Here is an 18,139-nt window from a genome sequence, read left to right on the forward strand (position 1 = left end):
CAGACACATGCGACGTTGTATGGGCGCGCGCGTGAGCACACATGCACACTCACATTGTGCACACTCACAGCCTTCCCTTTGTGTCTGTACAAATGATGGCCCATTACGCTCTCCTACACTTGACTTTTTTTCATTTGATGAAACTTGCTAATTTAATAAAGCTTATTATTAGATGATTCTGTAGCTACACTGACTTGGAACCATCGTGTCCCAGAAATACTATGTGAGTTTAGCTTCACTCTTGTTAGTCTCAGGCTAGAAAAAGATCCCTTGTCAGCTCTTCTTGGGGGTCTAGCCTGCCGGGGGGCTGGTGGTCCCCCAGACCCCCCTGCAGTGCTGAGGGGGGATACGTGGGAATGAGCTTGGACCACGGGGCAACGGGGCCTCTGCGTGTGGGACCCCTCGCTCCTGTCCTTGCATGTGGCAGCGGTGCAGGTTCCGCTGGGGAGGGAGGCCGCCCGGGGCGCGGGCCTGAGACCGTGGGCCGGGGAGCGGCTTCTCGGTGCCAAGCACCCTCACTTTCCTCGTCTCTAAGTTGGGGGCATCGGTACCCAGTTGTGGGGTGGGCTGGGAGATGAGAGGAAACGAGGGCTGAATTGTTGGAGGTGGTTTCTAGCACATAACGGGTGCTCTGGTTATAATTTATTCTCTCCCCAAAATAATTTATTTTTTTCTGGCTAAGTGCTGGGCGTCATCTATGGATGTGTGAGCGCTTACGCAGGGAAGGACCCGTGTTGGTGACACGTCCACCCAGGGCTCTTCCCTGCCTTCCAGCCGGGGCTTTGGGGAGGGTGGGCGAGGGGCCTCTCTGCAGCCTGGCCAGCGTTTCCGCAGCTGCCTTCTCTTGCAGCCGCACCCCCAGCTCCCTTCCGAGCCACGTGCTTCTGGGAAGGGCCTCCCACCTGCTAGCCCCTCTCATGCAGAGCCCCAGCTCAGGGCATTGAAAGATGGTTGTCTTTTTCCTGGATTTTTTTGGTCCTCTCTGAAGACATTTTAATACTCTGAAAGCAAAATTTGAAGAGACAAACCACCCCCTTACCCCTCACCCAGCCACATCTATTTCCTTTTTGTACATCGTCTTCCCTGTTTGCATCTAACATTCACATAGCTGAAATCACTGTGCATGTAGCCACTTGATGTCTGCTTCCATTTTTCTATAGTCTTTAGAATGATCTTTTCTAAATTTAATTTTTGTTCCTTTTTTAAATTATGAAAATTTCCAACATACACACAAGAAATTACAGTGAAATGAACAACTCACCCTCTCTGTACCAAGTGTTAACCCTTATCAACATGGCTAAACTTGTTTTACTTAATTCCCCTGTATCATTTTCAGGCAAATCCCACACATATAACTTCATATATACTTTATTTTATTTATTTATCTTAAAGATACATTTTTTAATTTATTTCTCTCTCTTCCTTTCCACCCTCCTCTCCCCCCATTGTCTGCTCTCTGTGTCCATTCACTGTGTGTTCTTCTGTGGGAATCTGTGTCTCTTTTTGTTGCGTCATCTTGCTGCATCAGCTCTCCCTGTATGTACAGCGCCATTCCTGGGCAGGCTGCACTTTTTTTGCACTGAGTGGCTCTCCTTACGGGGCGCACTCCTTGCGCTTGGGGCTCCCCTGCGTGGCATGGCACTCCTTGTGCGCATCAGCACTGCGTGTGGGCCAGCTCATCCCATGGGTCAGGAGGCCCTGGGTTTGAACCTTGGACCTCCCTTTGGTAGGTAGATACCCTATCCATTGGGCCAAATCCGCTTCCCATAACTTCAAATATACTTTAGCAAGGTGTGAAAAGTCCCAATGCCATTAACACATCTGGAAATAAAATGCAGTAGAGCATGCTTATTTTAAATTAGTGCAGAATAGTTTCATTGAATGTCTATGGTGTGATTTATTAAGCTGTAATTCTGTTGAATAGTTAATTATTTCCAGTTTTCTTACTGGTGTAGATAATGCTGTGTTGGACGCCTTTGTAAATATAAACAATGCCCTTTCTTTTCTGATTCCATGCTATGTAAGGTAGAGTTTTTTGGTTTTTTTTTAATTTTTAAATTTATTTCTCTCCCCTCCCCCCCCCCCCAGTTGTCTGTTCTCTGTGTCTGTTTGCTGCGTGTTCTTCTTTGTCCGCTTCTGTTGTTGTCAGCGGCACGGGGATCTGTGTTTCTTTTTGTTGCATCATCTTGCTGTGTCAGCTCTCCATGTGTGCAGCCCCATTCCTGGGCAGGCTGCACTTTCTTTTGCGCTGGGTGGCTCTCCTTATGGGGCGCACTCCTTACGTGTGGGACTGCCCTACGCGGGGACACCCCTTCGTGGCACGGCACTCCTTGTGCGCATCAGCACTGCATGTAGGCCAGCTCCACATGGGTCAGGGAGGCCCGGGGTTTGAACCGTGGACCTCCCATGTGGTAGGCGGACGCCCTAACCACTGGGCCACGTCTGTTTCCTAAGGCAGAGTTTTATCCATTACTGCTGGGTAACAGTCACCCCAAAACTCAGTGGCTTTAAGCAACAGCCATGATTTTCGGTCCTAACCCTGTGGGTCAGCCCGTTTAGGCTGGGCTGGCTTCTGGGGCTTGGCTGTCGGGTTCCTGGGCAGTGGGGATGGCGGCCAGAATAAGGCACTGGCCAGTCTGGGTGAAAAAGTAGACCTTGCCCAAGGCCATGGCAGAAGCAAGGTTTTTAGCCCAGGTCTCTTGGATTCCAAGCCGCTTTCTTGGTACTCTGGCAGGCAACTGGAGGGAAGGGAAACAGCCTAAGCCCCCAGTCCCCAGCCCGGGCAGCCTGAGTGTAAAGAGGCGTCCCAGGGCCCCCTGCCCTTGTCCCCACCCTGGCCCGGGCCCCTCTGACCTGCATGCTTGCCAGGCGGTTAGGAGCACGGGGTCTAGAGCTGGGCCTCTGCCTCCTAGGGCTGGTGACCTTGGGTGACAGTCCTGCCTCCTAGGGCTGGAGTGAGGTGCAGGAGATGCACGTGGCCATCACCTGCTGAGGCCGAGGAGATGAAGGCGCCCTGGTTTTCACGGGACGGGGGTTGGCATCAGCCCAGACCACACCTCACCCGGCCAGGGCGTGAGGGTAGGGGAGCAGAGGGGCCTTGCCGACTTGATCCCAGGGCAGAGGTGGGAGGGGGGCAGAGAGCCCCTCTGGAGTTTGGGCCTGTGTCTCTTTGGGCATCCGAATTAATGCTCTAATGACAGAATTGTCAGTACGCCGTTAGGGAAGGCTGACCTTAGGTTATTCTGCTCCCGAGGTTAAAACCTGTGCATTCGGGTCGTTGAGGAAGGTTGTGTAAATGCATGGATGTGTTATTCACTTTTTGTTTTTGAGCTAATAAAAGTATACTTGAGTAGAGAATGCAATCACATGATTCAAATCAAAAGATACAAAAAGATATATAGTGAAAGGATCTTTTCTTAGCTATTGTCCCTTCAACCCTAATTTCTGTTCTGGACCAGTTCCTAGTTCCTTATCCGTCTGGGCAAGCACATAAATGTGTTTACATATGTCCATCCATACATATGTGCATACACATATATATTTATTTGAAAGTGTTAAAAAATCATCCCTAAGTCCAGATGAATCCAAATGTTTTTCATGGATGATTGTAGCCCAGGGCTTTTGGGCTGTGCGGCCCTTGACCTTTTGCGCCGGATCATTCCTCGTCGTGTGTCCCGTGCCTTGGAGGATTCTCCGCGGTGTCCCTGGCTCCTGCCCACCAAGCACTGTTGGCGTCCCCACCCCAGTGGTGACGGCCAGGAGATGTCTCCAGGCATTGCCGGTCTCCTGGGGCCAAAGTGCCTGGGCTGGGAACCGCCGCTTCCCAGGGTCCTCATAGCAAATGAGCTCTTTCTGGCGCCCAGCCCGCCTGGGTTTGCCACTGGCCAGGTTTCCTCCCGGAATGTGGGTCCGAGCTGTCCGTTTCCGCTTGGCAGGGTCTCAGGGGGCTCAGCGGGGCAGCTGCCCTGGGTCCAGCCCCGACCTGGATGGTACGAAGTAAGGGCCTCCCTTGGGCCTGGGAGCTGAGAGACCTGATGGAGAAACGGCCAGCGTGTGTCCCCCAGCCCGGGGCTCGTGGTGGGGCCTGGGGACAGTTTGCTCATCTCCCCTCGACTCTCCCCCGGCCTTGGTTCTTGTGTGTAAAATGGGGAGCCCCGTGAGGGGGAGCCCCCAGAGCTAGATGCGGCTTCCAGGGAGAGGGGAGTGATGGAGCCGGCTGCCTAGCCTGGGGCCGGGCCCCCTGCAGAGGGCTGCGAGCTGAGGGGCAGGGCTGAGCTGAGCCAGAGTCCCAGCACACGCTTGTCCTGCCGGTACTTCTCAGCACCCCCGAGCCCGGCAGGGGCAGAGCTGGGCTTGCATCCCGTGCCTGTGGCCCCTCCGAAGGGTCACATGGCCTCTCCGAGCTGCAGGCGGGTGCTGTCACCAGGGTTGGCAGGGAGGAGGCGGGTCGTGGTGGCATGATGGGTCGCACACTCCTCCAGGCCCCGCTCAGTCCTCCCAACAACAGCGCAGGGAGCGTCGCCCTACCGCCACGCCCATTTTCCTGATGGGGAAACCGAGGCCCAGAGTAGAGCAACTGGCCTGGCCCATCGTGGGCTTACAGTGAACGAGACTGTGTTTACTGCTCACCGAGTGCTCTTGGGATTTGAGTCTGGACATCAAAGATCCTGAAGATTAAAAAAAAGAGAGAGAGAGAGCAGAAAGAAGAAAGACGGGCCCTGCGCGGCCTCCCAGGCAGGGCCCCAGCCAGATGTGGGGGGAGCGCGGCGCCGCGCATGCGGTGGGCTCCGTGCTGGGCCTCCTGGCGGGTGCCTTCCCTGGGCATCTGGAAGCACTTCCCTGGGAGCCGTCTGGCCCTGGCGCCTTGGTTGGCTTCATTCTCTTTTGTCTGCTGGGGCCCGAGCAATGCGGGCCGACGGTGCAACGTTCATGGGCCTGACGCCGTAATCACACTGCAAGGGACGCTCAAAATTATATCTGTGTTCCGGGAAGCTAATTTTAAAGAACGCCGTAATTATGTGCAATCAGCCAGCCAGCGTTAGTGGGGATTCTTATATTCCCTCCTCAGCTGAGCGGCCATCTGCTTTCCTCTTCCTGCCTTGCCTTCCACCTCCCTGGGAGGGAGGCCACCAGCTCCTGGCTGCTTAGGGGCCTGAGTGAAACTTTGTCATGGTTATTGACAGAGGGCGAGGAAGAGGAGGAGGTTGATGGCGGGCTCTGGCTTGGGCTGTTGGGCAGAAGGTGAGGTCTGCTTCCAAGACTGAGGCACAGGTGGGTGGAGAAGGTGATGGAATGCGATGCTTGGGTTTGGATGCTACAGTAGCCAGGACTCTTGGATGCAAATGACACAAAACCCAACTCGGATGAGCTTAAGTAAAAAGAGAATTTCTTGGCCCAGGTAACCAAACTGGCACAAGAACAGTGCCCCAGGGTCTCCTGCCTGTCTCCCACCTCATCAGCCACTGCGATCTTTCCTCGGTTCTTCGGCTGCTTGGAACTCTTGGCCACTACAGGACCTTTGCACAGAGTGTCCCCACTGCCTGGCAGCCGCCTGCCCCCCTCCTCACATGCCTGCCTCCTTCTCAGTCTTTAGTTCTCATCTTGGAAACATCACCTCCTCAGAGGGGCCTTCTGTGACCACCCCATCTAAAGCAGCCCCCATTCACTGCCCCAGCCTCACGTGGGTTTTTAGAACACCGCCCCCCCCACCCTCAGCATTGCGCTTGTTTCAGTTGCCTGCTTGCTTGTTTGCCTTCCCCTCTAGGCTGTAAAGTCCTGAGGACAGGAACCCTGGTGTGTCATTTTGACTCTTGTGTCCCAGCATTGAAACTGCGCCTGGCACAGTTACTAGACGGTGCTTAATAAATATGCAGGAAATAAATGAATGAATGAAGGAATGAGTAAGTGAATGAATGCCTTGGGTAGAGAGGCAGTGTGCTAGAAAGCAAGTCATTAGGAAGGATTGAAGAAAACTGCCCACTCCCTCCTGCCCCTTGCAAATTGGGCTCATTCCCCTCTATCTTGGGTTCTCGTCCTGGCTATGAAGGTTATTCCTAGACAGTTGTCCGGCAGATCAGCATACCAAGTCAGGGGACAGGCGTGGACTCTTGAGAGATTTTTTTTTCTTTCTCCCTACAAGGCAGAACAAAATGCGCTTTTTTGTGTTGTCCTTCCTTAAGGAGAAATTCAGTTCAGGAGTAGACACTATTTGCTGAGCTTTCCAGGTCGTGGAGTGGAGTTTTTCTTTATTGTTGCAAAAATGTGCATAACATAAAATTTACCATTTATTGCTGGATACAGTATCATTAAGCACATTCACAATGTTGTGTAACCATCACTCCTTTTTCCAGAACATTTTCATCACTCCAAACTGAAACTCTGCACCCACTGAAGTAATGACTCCCCTTCCTCCCCCCTTCCCCACCCCTGGTAACCTCTAATCTACATTCTGTGTCTGTGAATTTGCTTATTCCAGATAGTTCATACAACTGGAGTCATACAACATCTCTTCTTCCTTTGTGTCTGGCTTATTTCGCTTAGTGTCAAGGTTCATTCATGTAGCATGTCTCAGAACTCAGTGCCTTTTTATGGTTGAACGCCATTGTATGAATATAACACATTTTGTGTATCTGTTCCTGTCAGTGAACACTTGGGTTGTTTCACTGACAATGTTCCTTTTGGCCATTGTAAAAACGCTGCTGTGAACATTGGCATACGAGTCTGAGAACCTGCTTTCATCTCTTCCGAATGAGTGTCTACCAGCGGATTTGCTGAGTCACAGCGTAATTATAAGTTTAATTTTTTGAGGACCCGCAGAACTGTTTTCTACAGCAGCTGCACTGCTTTGTCTTCCCTCTAGCAATATATGGTTTCAATTTCTCCAGGTCCTCATCAACACTGGTTATTTTCCATTTTTCTTGATAATAGCCAACTAGCCATCCTATTGAGTATAAAGTGGTTTTGATTCGCATTTCCTTAATGCTAATGACGTTGAACATCTTTTCATGTGCTTATTGGCCATTTGTATTTTCTTTGGAGAAATGTCTCTTCAAGCCCTCAACCCAGTTTTTAATTATTGAATTGTAGGAGGAGGTTTTTTTTCAATGTGCTCTAGATATGAATCCCTTATTAGATGTATAATTGGTGAGCGTTTTTTCCCATTCTTTGGGTTGTCTTTTCACTTTCTTGATAGTGCCCTGTGGTGTACAAAAGCTTTAAATCTTGAAGTCCAGGTTAGCAGTTTTTCTTTCGTCGCTGTGCTTTCGATGCCTGTGGAGTTTCCTTTTAAAACGGCGGAAGGACTGGCCTGGCTTGGCCCGCTGGGCTCCGTGGGCTCCCAGCGGCCTTCCTCTTGGGTCCTCCTCGGAGAGGGCAGTGTGTGAAGGGGCTTCCGGCGCTGGGCGTGGTAGACGAGGAGTGGGAGCCTTCCAGATGGGGAGGGCCGTGTGGGGAAGAGCCAGCTCGTGTGTGGGGGGGGTGGGCACGCAGTGACAGAGCCTGCCGAGCAGCCGGAGCGCTGAGGCCCCGGACGCCAGGCACGAGGGCTTGCACGGGGCTGTGTCATGTTAGCTGGAAGGGCCACTGGTGACGCTGGGACCCTGGCTGGAGGGGGCGTGTGAGGACAGCAGGGCCTGGGCCGGTGGCGGTCGGGATGGGGACCTGGTGGCTCATGGGGTCAGAGGCCACCCTTTGCCTGCACTCGAGCCGCCGTCTCTTCTGGCTGGAATTACATGGCTTCCCCTTTTCTGGCACTTCTCACTTCTGCCCAGGCCCCAGCTCTTGGCTTTGGCGTGGCCGCTGCCGTGACACCCTGCATGGGGCCCTCTAAGGGATTTCTCAAGCTGATTGGGGTCTGTTGCCACGGCTCCCAGCTGCAGAGCCTGGCAGGGCCCAGAGCTGGACAGGGAGGAGTGGGGCCGCGTGCCTGCACAGCAGTTTGCCGGCCCACCCGGACTCTCAGCAGGGGGACGCTGAGGCCCTGGACTCGTCCTCGCCTCCTCTAGGTGCCTGGGCTGGCCTCCGCCTTCTCCCGAGCTGCACGTCCCAGTGGAGGCCCGTTTGCGCTTTCCTCGGGTCCTCTGACCCTGGCCAGTTTCTCGAACTGGGCTCCTGAGGCACAAGTCCTGCTACCTTCGCCATGCACCCTTCTTCCCGCCCTCACAGGTGGGCATTCGGTCTCTGCTTGAATCCTTCCAGCCACGGGGCGCTCACCACCTGTCCCCACAGCCTTCCTTCGGGCTTCGGAAACTTCTTCCCATGGTCGCCCTGGGATCTGTTTCCTTGTCCCTTCTGATCCCGAGGAAGGGTTTCTTCTGCTTGGAACGTGTGGATTCTAGGTGACAGTGGAGCCAGAAAGAGCTGTCAGCGCTGCAGAGGTGGGAGGAATGGGCACTGGCTCCTGCTCTGGGCCTTGTGTCCAGTTCCTGCCTCACAGTGGGCCCGAGAGACCTCTGAAAAGAGATTTAGTGTAGGGAATTGGCTGGTGCAGCCGTGGGGGCTGGCAGTTTCGAAGTCCGTAGGGCGGGGCACAAGCTGGAAACGGATGAAAGTGACAAGGTCTCAGCCCCAGTTCCCAGGGGCCGCTGGCTGGCTGAGAAGTCCAACAAGATCCAGTGCTCAGGGAGGCAGAGATACTTCTGATGTTGAAACCTTCAGTTCTAGCTTTTTTAAGACCTCCAGCTGATTGGATCAGGAGACCCCCCTCCCCCCCCCCCCAGGTTGCTGGGGCCTCACTCCTTTGATTATAGCTGGAATCAACTGAGTGTAGATGCAACCAAGTGATGAAAGATGCAGATCCCATTTGCAGAGTGCCCTCGCGGTCCCCAGCTGGCCAGTGCTTCCCTGAGAAGCAGCCAGGTTGACACAGGAAAGTGACCAGCACACACCCTAAGGCCATTCTCTCTCAAGGACGGCTCTTCAGGGTTGCAGGACCCTTGGGGCCAGGGCACCCCCTCCCCAGCTGTGAGGCAGTGTTGGAAGGAGGGATTTCGAATTTCACCCCAGACGTGGGGTGGGGGAAGGGATGAGTGAGGGAAGGCAGCTCTAGAATAGAACAGTTTCTTCTCTAGAAATCCCAGAAGCCTCACCCCTGGCCAACCTGGCTGGACCTCATCCTCCCAGAGGTGGTTCCCCCCTTCTCCCAGGGAGATTGGACAGAGTCACGGCCTTTCCTGACAGGCAGACCTGAATTTAGGTTATGGTTTTGCTTCTTTGCGGTGAGTCTTTGGGCAAGTTCCTTAACCTCTCTGAATTTACTTGCTTGAAAAAATGAACCTTCCCAAGTGGCAGCAGGGCTCCTCGGCCTGCCGCCTTGGGTCTCCACCACCTGCCCCCTGCCCTGGCCCTAGGAGCCTCTTCCCCTCTCTGCCCTGCAGGCACCCCGGTGGCTGCATTTGGTTATTTCCAGTGCCCCTTGGGATTCCCGTGGGTCCCACCCTCGGCCTCCTCCTTGTTGGCCCTCGAGGCCCCTGTGAACTGGGACACACTGGCCTCGAGGGAGGGTCCAAGATTCATGGGATGGCTGGGCCGCAGGGTCCTCGGTGTCTGCATGGACAGGTGGCCGCAGAGATGGCCACAGCCTAGCCCCTGGCACCCTGGAATAGGGGCCCTCACTGGCACAAGGGACTTGGCGGGTGTGATTGGGTGGGCGCCCTGTGAGCACAAGGGCCCTTAGAAGAGGGAGGCGGGAGGGCCAGGGCCGGAGAAGGCGCCGTGACCGTGGGGGCAGAGGTGGGCGTGATGCGGCCACGAGCCAAGGCGGCGGCAGCCTCTAGAGGTGGGAAAGGCAAGGCCAGGGCTCCTGCCGGGAGGCTCCAGATGGGCGGCGGCTTCCGACCTCTAGCGCCCGTGAGATGATACATTTGTGCGGCTTTAAGCCACCACCGAGTGTAGCGCAGCAGCCCTGGGAGACCGATACAGCACTGGCACACGCTGGCCCTCCGGGCACGGGATCGGGTCAAGGTCAGGCTTCCCAGCCCCGCCTCCACCCCAGGCCAGTGAATCAAGCTGCTGCTTCCTGTCGTTAACCCTCCGCAGGGTTGGGGAGAGCTGTGAGTCAGGGGCCCCAAGGGGTAAGGGTTTGAGCTGGGGAGCCCCAGGGCACCCAGCCTGCACCCTGGCTGCTGGTGGCACTTGCCAGGCCTGTCCCCGCAGCCCCCCTTCTGCCCGTCTCTAGGGCTCGGCTCAAGCGACCCCTGCGCGTGCTCAGCCGGGGGGGGGGGGGGCAGGGGGCCCGGCACACACTGGCGAGCGTGTAGGTCACCGCCCTCCCCAGCACCCTGAGGAGGCAGGGCCTGTGGCCTGGGGCCCCTGCTTCTGGGCCAGCCCCGGGCTCCCAGAGGAGCCGAGCAGGTGTGCGATGAAGCCAGACGGGGGCGCCTGGGCTTGGTGGTGCGGCAGCAGGGCAGAGACCCCCGAGTCTGGGGCTGGGAACGGCTTCTCCTGGTTTTGAACTCCAGGGCCTGGGGAGGGGCCGGGAGGGAGGCTTCCAGCTGTAGGGAGTTTTAACAGCAGAATCCGGGGGGGATGCGGGGAGATGTTGGCTCTACTGCAGAACGTAGGCCTTTTAAAAAGCCTCGGCATCCCAGGAGGCAGGCCGGGGTGGGGGCACGACGACGACGACACACACTTTTGCAGCCGTTTCAAGCACGTATGGCGCCTTGAGGATTGGTGCTAAAAACTTCAGACCCCCTCGGGCAGGCTTCTCCCGCCACAGAGTCCGAGCACAGGAATTGGTCTCCCTTTCTGCAGCAGCTTACTTGTTCATTAGGCTGGTATTAAAATGACTTTGCATTCTTGGGATTAAGAAATGGCTGTGAAGAGAACACACTGAGTCATTAGCTCCAGAGGCAGGTGGATTGAGGCTGGGGGGCGGGTAGGGAGGAAGCAGTGGAGCCAACCCTTCCAGCAGGCCTCCCCCCCCATTACAGCACCTGCAGGGGGTAGTGCAAGACTCAAAACAGTTCCAAGTAGAGAATTTTTATTTCCAAAAAACAGGCGTGTCACATGCCATTAGGGGACTAGCTTTCGACATTTGTGTTTGTACTAAAGGTGAGGGAGATTTATGACCTGAAACTGCAACACTTTGAACTCAGCAGAACACATCCTTGGGTAATCACCAGTCCACCCCTGCCTCAGTTTCTCCATCGTGGAAATGGAATGGGGTGGGGTTTTAGAGGTGTGGCCCTCGGTGGGTGGGCCTCCGTAGCAGAGGCCTTTCAGCTCCTGCTCACCTTTCCTGGAGGTGCCAAGAACATGCGTCACCTGCTCGCCTTCTCGCCCACATCCTGGGCGATGTGGGAAGGCCACTTCCAGGGACCCTCCCGACTTGTTCCAGGTTCAGAAGAACAAGCTGACTCAGACGCTGCTCTTTGCCCTGAGGGAGACCTTGGACCCAGGGCGCACCTGCCTCCCCCAGGTGAGGCTCCCAGTATGGGGGAGGGCTTCAGCTAAGGTGGTTGGTGTCGGTCCAGGGAGGGGAAGGCTGGGGAAGGCTGTGGTCCACCCCCTACCTTTGAAAAAGACATCCAGCAGCTTCCAATTTATCTGGTTCTTCCTCGGAGCTGTCCAAACCATTCAAATATTTGTACTAGCTGCAAAATTCTGTTCATATGTTGCCTTTCTTTTGGGCCATTTCGGTTTCTGGCACTGTTACTGGAGGAAAATCCAAATTACAGAGCAACCCACCAAATGACCCACGAAGGCACGGAAGCCTCAGGCAGGTGGACTGGGGTGTCACGGCTCAGGGCTGGGCAGCGGGAGGCTTGGAGTCCTCGTTCAGGAACTGTTTGCAGGGCACCTGCCAGGTGTCAGCGCCGTGGGCGCAGGGAATGCTGAAATGAAGCCCACAGTCTCAGCTCATGGTCTGGTCTGGGCGAGATGACCAATGCACTGAAACCGAGCAGGGGGCAGTGGTAAGGGTGAGGTGGTGCCGTGGCTAAGGAGCCGTGGTTCCTGCTGGGTGAAGGGTGTGGTGTTTGAGCTGTGCTTGCTGGATGAGCAGGAGTCTGCAAGGAGAGGAATGGCGGTCCAGGCAGAGGGGCCAGCAGGTGCAAGGCATAGCAGGCTTTGGTGTTTCAGGGCCTCTCCCTGAAGGGTTTCAGGAGAGGAAGACTGGTGCTGCCTCCCCTGCCTTACCTTGTATGCTGAGCACCCGAATGACCACGTGCCAGCTATTGTGCTAAGAATTTGGGAATGTAGACAAACGGCCACAAGTCCTGTTTCTTCAAGGAGCATTTTTTAATGGGGATAGGCCAGCGTGTGCTGCTGTGATAAAAACAACCCTGAAACATTCGAAACAATCAAGGTTTCTTTACAGCTAATCCCGTGTCCACTTGGGAGCTGTCCGCTCTCCAGGCTGTGGTCTTCTGTGTCCCAGTGGGTCTCGCCCTCGGCACGTTCACGTCTCGGCCTGGATCAGTCTGTTTTCGGTGGCTGTCCTCTGCCTTGTGGGATGGTTAGCCGTGTCCCTGGCCCCTACCCACTGCGTGCCAGTAGCACCTTCTCTATTTGTGACAGCCAGAATGTCTCCAGGCATTGCCAGATGGCCCTTGCAGAACAAAAGCACCCCCAGTTGAGAAAGAGTTGCTTCCTGGTTTCCCAGTATGGCTTTGCTGCTGACAGCCTGGCGTTTTCCCAGGCGGTGGTCTGGGCCCGTGGTGGCAGCTCCTCAGGTGCCCCCATGGCTGCTCAGGTAGGGGCGGATTGGTGGGAGGGACAGGCTCGGGCAGTGGGATGCGTCACCCGGGGAATGACGCCGGCACCCGGGGAATGATGCCGGCACCCGTGTTCACATCTCATTGGCCGGCGCGAGTCATGCAACCATGCCTGACCTCAGGGGGGTGGGGGTGGGGGGCGCGGCAGAAGGAGAGAACTGCAACTACTGGGACCACCGTAAAAGCCCCCCACAGAGCCCACGGCCCAGCAGGTGTCAGCGGCACGGAACCAGGCAACCTCTGTGTCTGCGCTCAGGGCTGGACTGCAGGGTGCTCAGGTGGGGGGCGCTGGGGGTCGTGGGAGCTGACCCCTGGTTGGGGTGGTCTTGAGTGGAGGCTGGCCGCCTGTCAGGGACCTTCTGCAGCCCCTGGTGGGGACAGTGGGGGAGGTGGGTGTGCTGCAGGCCACGTCCTTGGCGTGGGGGCTGGGGGAGCAGCTCGGGGTCTTTCCCCCACACGCCTCCACGCCCTGTGTCCGGAGCTTCGTCTGCAGACCTCGTGGGAGCTAATGGGCCTTGTTATTCCGGGTGCCTGGAATCTGGCAATTATCAAAGTGTGCTGCAGATTGCAGGGCTGAGGCTGTGCCAGGCTCCCTCTGGCGTAATCACACACTTCCCATCCCTAAGCGGGGCTCAGCTTTGGGCACAGGTGCAGCTTCTTTCTCCTCGCCCTTCGGTGGGAGGGAGCCTGCACGCCCCGGTCCATTCCCTCTGCTGTGAGATCCCTGGCCTGGCTCCCCCAGCAGCGGGGCTGGGACGCGTGCTCCTTCTCCACCCAGGCGGGCCGGGTGTGCGGCGCGTGCTGGGGCCGGGCAAACGGCAGGAAAGTCATTGGTGATGAGCACCTTTTTAACTGGGTAGCGTATATATAACACACAACTTTTTAAATGTACAACTCAATGGCATTAATTACGTTTACAATGTTATGTTACCATCACCACCACCCATTACCAAAACGTTTTCATCACCCCAAACGGAAACTCTACCTATTAAGCAATACTTCCCCATTCCTCCCCACCCCCTGCTTGCCTCTGGTAACCTCTAATCTACTTTCTGTTCTGTGAATTTGCTAATCTAGGTATTTCATGTAAGTGAAATTATATGACATTTGTCCTTCTGTGTCTGGGTTATTTCACTCAGCACAGTGTTTTCAGGGTTCATCCGTGTCGTAGCATGTATCAAAACTTCCTTCCCTTTTATAGCTGACTAATATTTTGCTATATGGGTGCACCACGTATTGTTTATCCATTCATCTGTCGATGGCCCCTTGGGCTGTTTCCATCTTTTGACCATTGTGAATAATGCTGCTGTGAGCATCGCTGTGCACATAATCGGCTTGAGTCCCTGATTTCCATTCTTTCAGGTGTTTTTCTGGAAGTGGGATTGCCAGATCATATCATGATTTCTGTGTTTAACTTTTTGAGGAACTGCCAGACTGTTTTACAGCAACTGCAGCATTTTATATTCCCACCTGCGAATATGCTGGGGCCACTTCTCCCTCTTGACTGCCTCAACCCCCAGCTCCCGTCACCTTGCTCTTTTCTCCTTCTCCTCCTTTGATCCCTCTTTCTTGTCCCCTCTTCCTTAACAGTGGGGGTTGTTTCTGTCATCCTCAGGAAGTGGTAACCACTATCACAGGAGCACCTGCTGTATACTCAGCAGGCATGGGCTTAAGGAAAACATGCAGCTGGGAATCGAGAGTGGACGGGCTGTGGGCACGGCTGGGTCAGGCCATGCACTCTGGAAGAGAACTCTGTCCGGCTTTTGCTCCTGGTGTGGCCTCTTCCGCCTTATCCTTCTCATCTAGCGTCCAGCTGCACGGAGGCAGCCGTGTCCCCCGACATTCCCAGCCCGTCTCGTTCTTCCTGCTGACAGTCCCCCAGGACCTGCCCTGGTTTGGGTGCCACACCCATCCTGGAGACAACGTGGGTTGCCAGTCCTGTGCCCACCCTGGGGTGCAACCCCTTGATGGACCGCCCATCTGAATCGTGTTGGATGGAGGAGGGGCAGTTCCTCCAGAGCCAGGAGTGGAGGTCAGCGCCAAAGCAACCGAGGCCCACATCCCCCTGGGGGCCCACATCCCCTGGGGTCCCGCATCCCCTGGAGGGGTTCACATTTCCTGGGGGCCCACATCCCCTGGAGGGGGACCACATCCCCTGGGGTCCCACATCCCCTGGGGGGCTCACATTTCTGGGGGGGCCCACATCCCCTGGGGGTCCAGCTGCCGTTTTGGGCCTGAACTTTCCTTCTCCAAACAGTCCTATGGGGCAGGTTCTAGTATTCCTCCCATATCACAGGCAAGGCAACTGAGGCACAAGATACACCCGAGTCTGATCGCATGTTCTCTTGGGGACACACCCCACCTCTCCTGCTTCTGGGACCACTTCCTCCTGCTTCTTAATTGTGTTCCGCCGACTCTGAACTTCTGCTCAGTCCTGGGCCTCTTAGCCACCTGCTGGCACCTCAACATGGTGGAGACTGTGGACTGTTGGCATCTGCCTGAGATGCACCCCTCTTCCTCCAGCCATGGGGCGTGGCCTTGGCTTGTTCCAAGCTGCCCAGACTCTGAGCATCACAGATATTTCTAGTTGTTTCAGCTCCCATATTCCTGTCCCCTAAGACCTGGAGCGGCTGCTCCCAAACCCACCCACCTCTGCAGATCTGGTCCAAGCCCTCGGAGTTGCTCTCTGGGTGCACAGCTGTCCCCACACCGGGCTGCCCTGAGCGGCACCTGGGAGCTCGACAAACCTAGGCCCAACCCTAGACCTACTAAATCAGCCTTTGGGAGTGGGCCCCAGTCAAGAATTTTGGACAAGCTCCAGCAGCAGTTCTAAGGCCGTCTGCCTTGGCCTTTAGGACTCACCGGCCCATGAGGTAGAGGCTCCATCATGGCATTTGGCAACTGTGGGCAGGCCCCAGCTGACGTCTTCTGTATCGCTTCCCGTTGCTTCCACCTGCCTCCTCCGGGCGGAGTCCCCGGCCCCTCTCTGGGGAGGGGCTCAGTCGTCACCTTTTCCTCAGCCCGAGTGGCCCTTCCTCTTCATCTGCTCTTCCCCAGCCTCTGCCTGTCGTTACTCCTCACTCTCGCTCCAGTGGCAAGTGCCACCTCCTCCCTGAAGCTTTCCTGGTTGCTCTCTTCCTCCCCCTGAAAGGTTAGTTCCTTTTGTAAATGAGCATTTAAAATTCTCCTGAGGCTGTTCTCTGGGAGGAGATTTCCTTTTGCAAAGTGGATTCCTCCTTCATCGGTTATCCAGTTTTGGAAAAACAAGTTTGTGTTTATGGGTTGTGGGATAGACCTCTATTCAAATCTTAATGCAATATTTTTTTTATCAAAGGAAACGACAGTTTTAGAGCTATAATGTGTTTCCCCAGGTGCAGGTTTTTAATAAAATTCATCAACTATTTAACTTACATGGTTACTTTTTCAAATTTTGGAAATAATAAGAATGGTCACTGTAGAACACTGAAAATATAGGCCCACCTAAAGGAAAAACCACACATCTGTTTACTGCTGTCCCCCAGCACTGCAGCCAGAGGCAGCACTGTAGTACATTTTAATTTTTATTTAGTTATTTACTTATTTTTGAGGTACTGGGGATCGAACCTGGGACCTCTCATACATGGGAAGCAGGTGCTCAGCCACTTGAGCTACATCCAAACCATGGAGCTCCCAGTACATTTGCTTTTTGGTCTGTTTTCCAGGTCCCTGAATGTTTGATTGGCTTAGAATTCACAGTGACTGCTCCACTGGATCATTGTCTGCTGGCCCTGGAAATGGGCGCCCTTTCAGCTGCACTTTGAGCAGAGCTTGAAGCTTCTTTCGCTAACTCCTGAGCTCCTCTGCTCCCCTTCCTTGATGGAGCGAGTGACTGATCACGCTTGGTCAGGCGTTTACTTCATGCCAGGCTCTGGGAAAGCCGGCAACTAGCTCATTTAAAACATAAGTAAAATTTTTTCCTGCTTTTTGAGAATATGTTATAGGCACATGGCACAAAATCCAAAAGACAGCGAGGGTGCAGAGTGAAAAGAACGTCTCCCTCTCGCCCATTGCCCCAGGCTGCCCTCTGCCCTGGACCAGAGGTCCCACTGTGACCGGTTTCTTCAAGGGCCTTTGGGTTCATCCTGGTTATCTACACACACAGTCTTTTCCTGGGTGTTGTTCTTAGTACAAATAATTGTATGTAGCACACACGGTGTTGCACCTTGTATTTGTACACAGCAGTGTGTAGGAGAAAATTCCTTATGGGCACCTAAGAGCTTTCTCGGTTGTTTTTAAGGCAGTGTGGTACTCCTCTGCGTGTGAGGTGTTGGTTGACGGCCCTCCTTCGGGGATTTAGGTTGCTGCTGGTCATTTGCTGTCACGGACGGCGTGGCAGTTGATATCCCAGAGCCTGAAACTTGTCGCACACGGGAGCGGCTGTGGGCCAGGAGGTGGGATTGTGGCTTGAGATCTGGAGGAGGAGCTGTCCCCTGGCAGTTCTCCAGCTTCTCTTCCCTTCCCCCCCTTCTTCTTCCCTTTCTGTTTCGCGAGGCAGTTTCTAGATTCAGTTTCTGAACTCTCTGGTTATGACAGGATTTCGGGAACCAGCTCCTGGGAAACCAAGGTTATCAGTGTCTTTGTTCTGCAGAAGTGGCGGGTGACGGGGCGAGCCCTGGCAGGCTTCCAGGCTGTTTTCTTGGGCAGGCCCCGGTGGCCTGTGTAGGATTTCACCGCCGGTGGGCATGTTATTTTCCGCCTGCGTTTGCCTCAGGAGGTCTCCATTTCGCTGCGGCCCTGGGGGGTGGGCAGGCCGTGCCCTCTCCGGGGCCCCCGTGCCAGCTCACCAGTGGGCGTGGGAGAGCTGGGCCCTCACTCACTGAGTCAGACGTGCCTCCCGGGCCGCGGCTCGCCCGGCTGCAGAGCGGGCGCTCCCAGCCCTCCCTCCAGGGGTCACAGGAAGGTGCCACCGAGCAGCAAGCTCTCGGCACACGCCCGCTCTTGCCAGCTCTCGTCTCGTTCAGGAAACGCTGGTGTCCCGACGTCGGTTGAAAGGGCCCCTGTTGTGCGAGGCTGGATGTCTGCTGTGCCTCGCAGCGCTAGCTGCAGAGAAACAGCGGCGGTTCTGGGAGCTCAGCGCGGCTTCGTCGTTTCCGCCGACCTGTTGTCAAGCGACTTTCGTTGGTTGTTGCTCTGCATCTGATCCCATAGCTAGAGGCGTGTATCTTAGTGCTGGGTGGGGCGCACGGTCCAGGGTGCTCTGGAGCGTGGGCTGGTTGGACGCCACCCGGTGGGCTTCACGAAGAGACAGCGGCCACGTGCCCGGATAACCCGGACAGCGCGAGGACGAGCTTGGAGGGGACACTCGAGGTCCCGGCCCAGGGCCCGTGGGGTCACGGACCTGGCCGCTCTCCACCTCCTTCGGCACCCTCGGCCCATCCCATTGTGCA

General features: G+C 55.5%; 1 protein-coding gene across 2 annotated transcripts in view; it reads left to right on the plus strand.

Annotated features, from left to right (window-relative positions):
• Positions 1-18,139, plus strand: part of ITPK1 (inositol-tetrakisphosphate 1-kinase) — a 176,737-nt gene that overhangs the window by 16,064 nt on the left and 142,534 nt on the right. Inside the window, exon 1 of one of the 2 annotated variants that reach the window (XM_058292397.1) lies at positions 11,398-11,416. The exons of the other annotated variant lie outside the window; for it this stretch is intronic. The gene's annotated coding sequence lies outside the window, so the exon portion shown is untranslated. Of the gene's footprint in view, positions 1-11,397; positions 11,417-18,139 lie in introns of those variants that run through there. 2 annotated transcript variants of the gene reach the window in all.

This window comes from Dasypus novemcinctus, chromosome 3, assembly GCF_030445035.2.
Source record: "Dasypus novemcinctus isolate mDasNov1 chromosome 3, mDasNov1.1.hap2, whole genome shotgun sequence".
Taxonomy (NCBI): domain Eukaryota; kingdom Metazoa; phylum Chordata; class Mammalia; order Cingulata; family Dasypodidae; genus Dasypus; species Dasypus novemcinctus.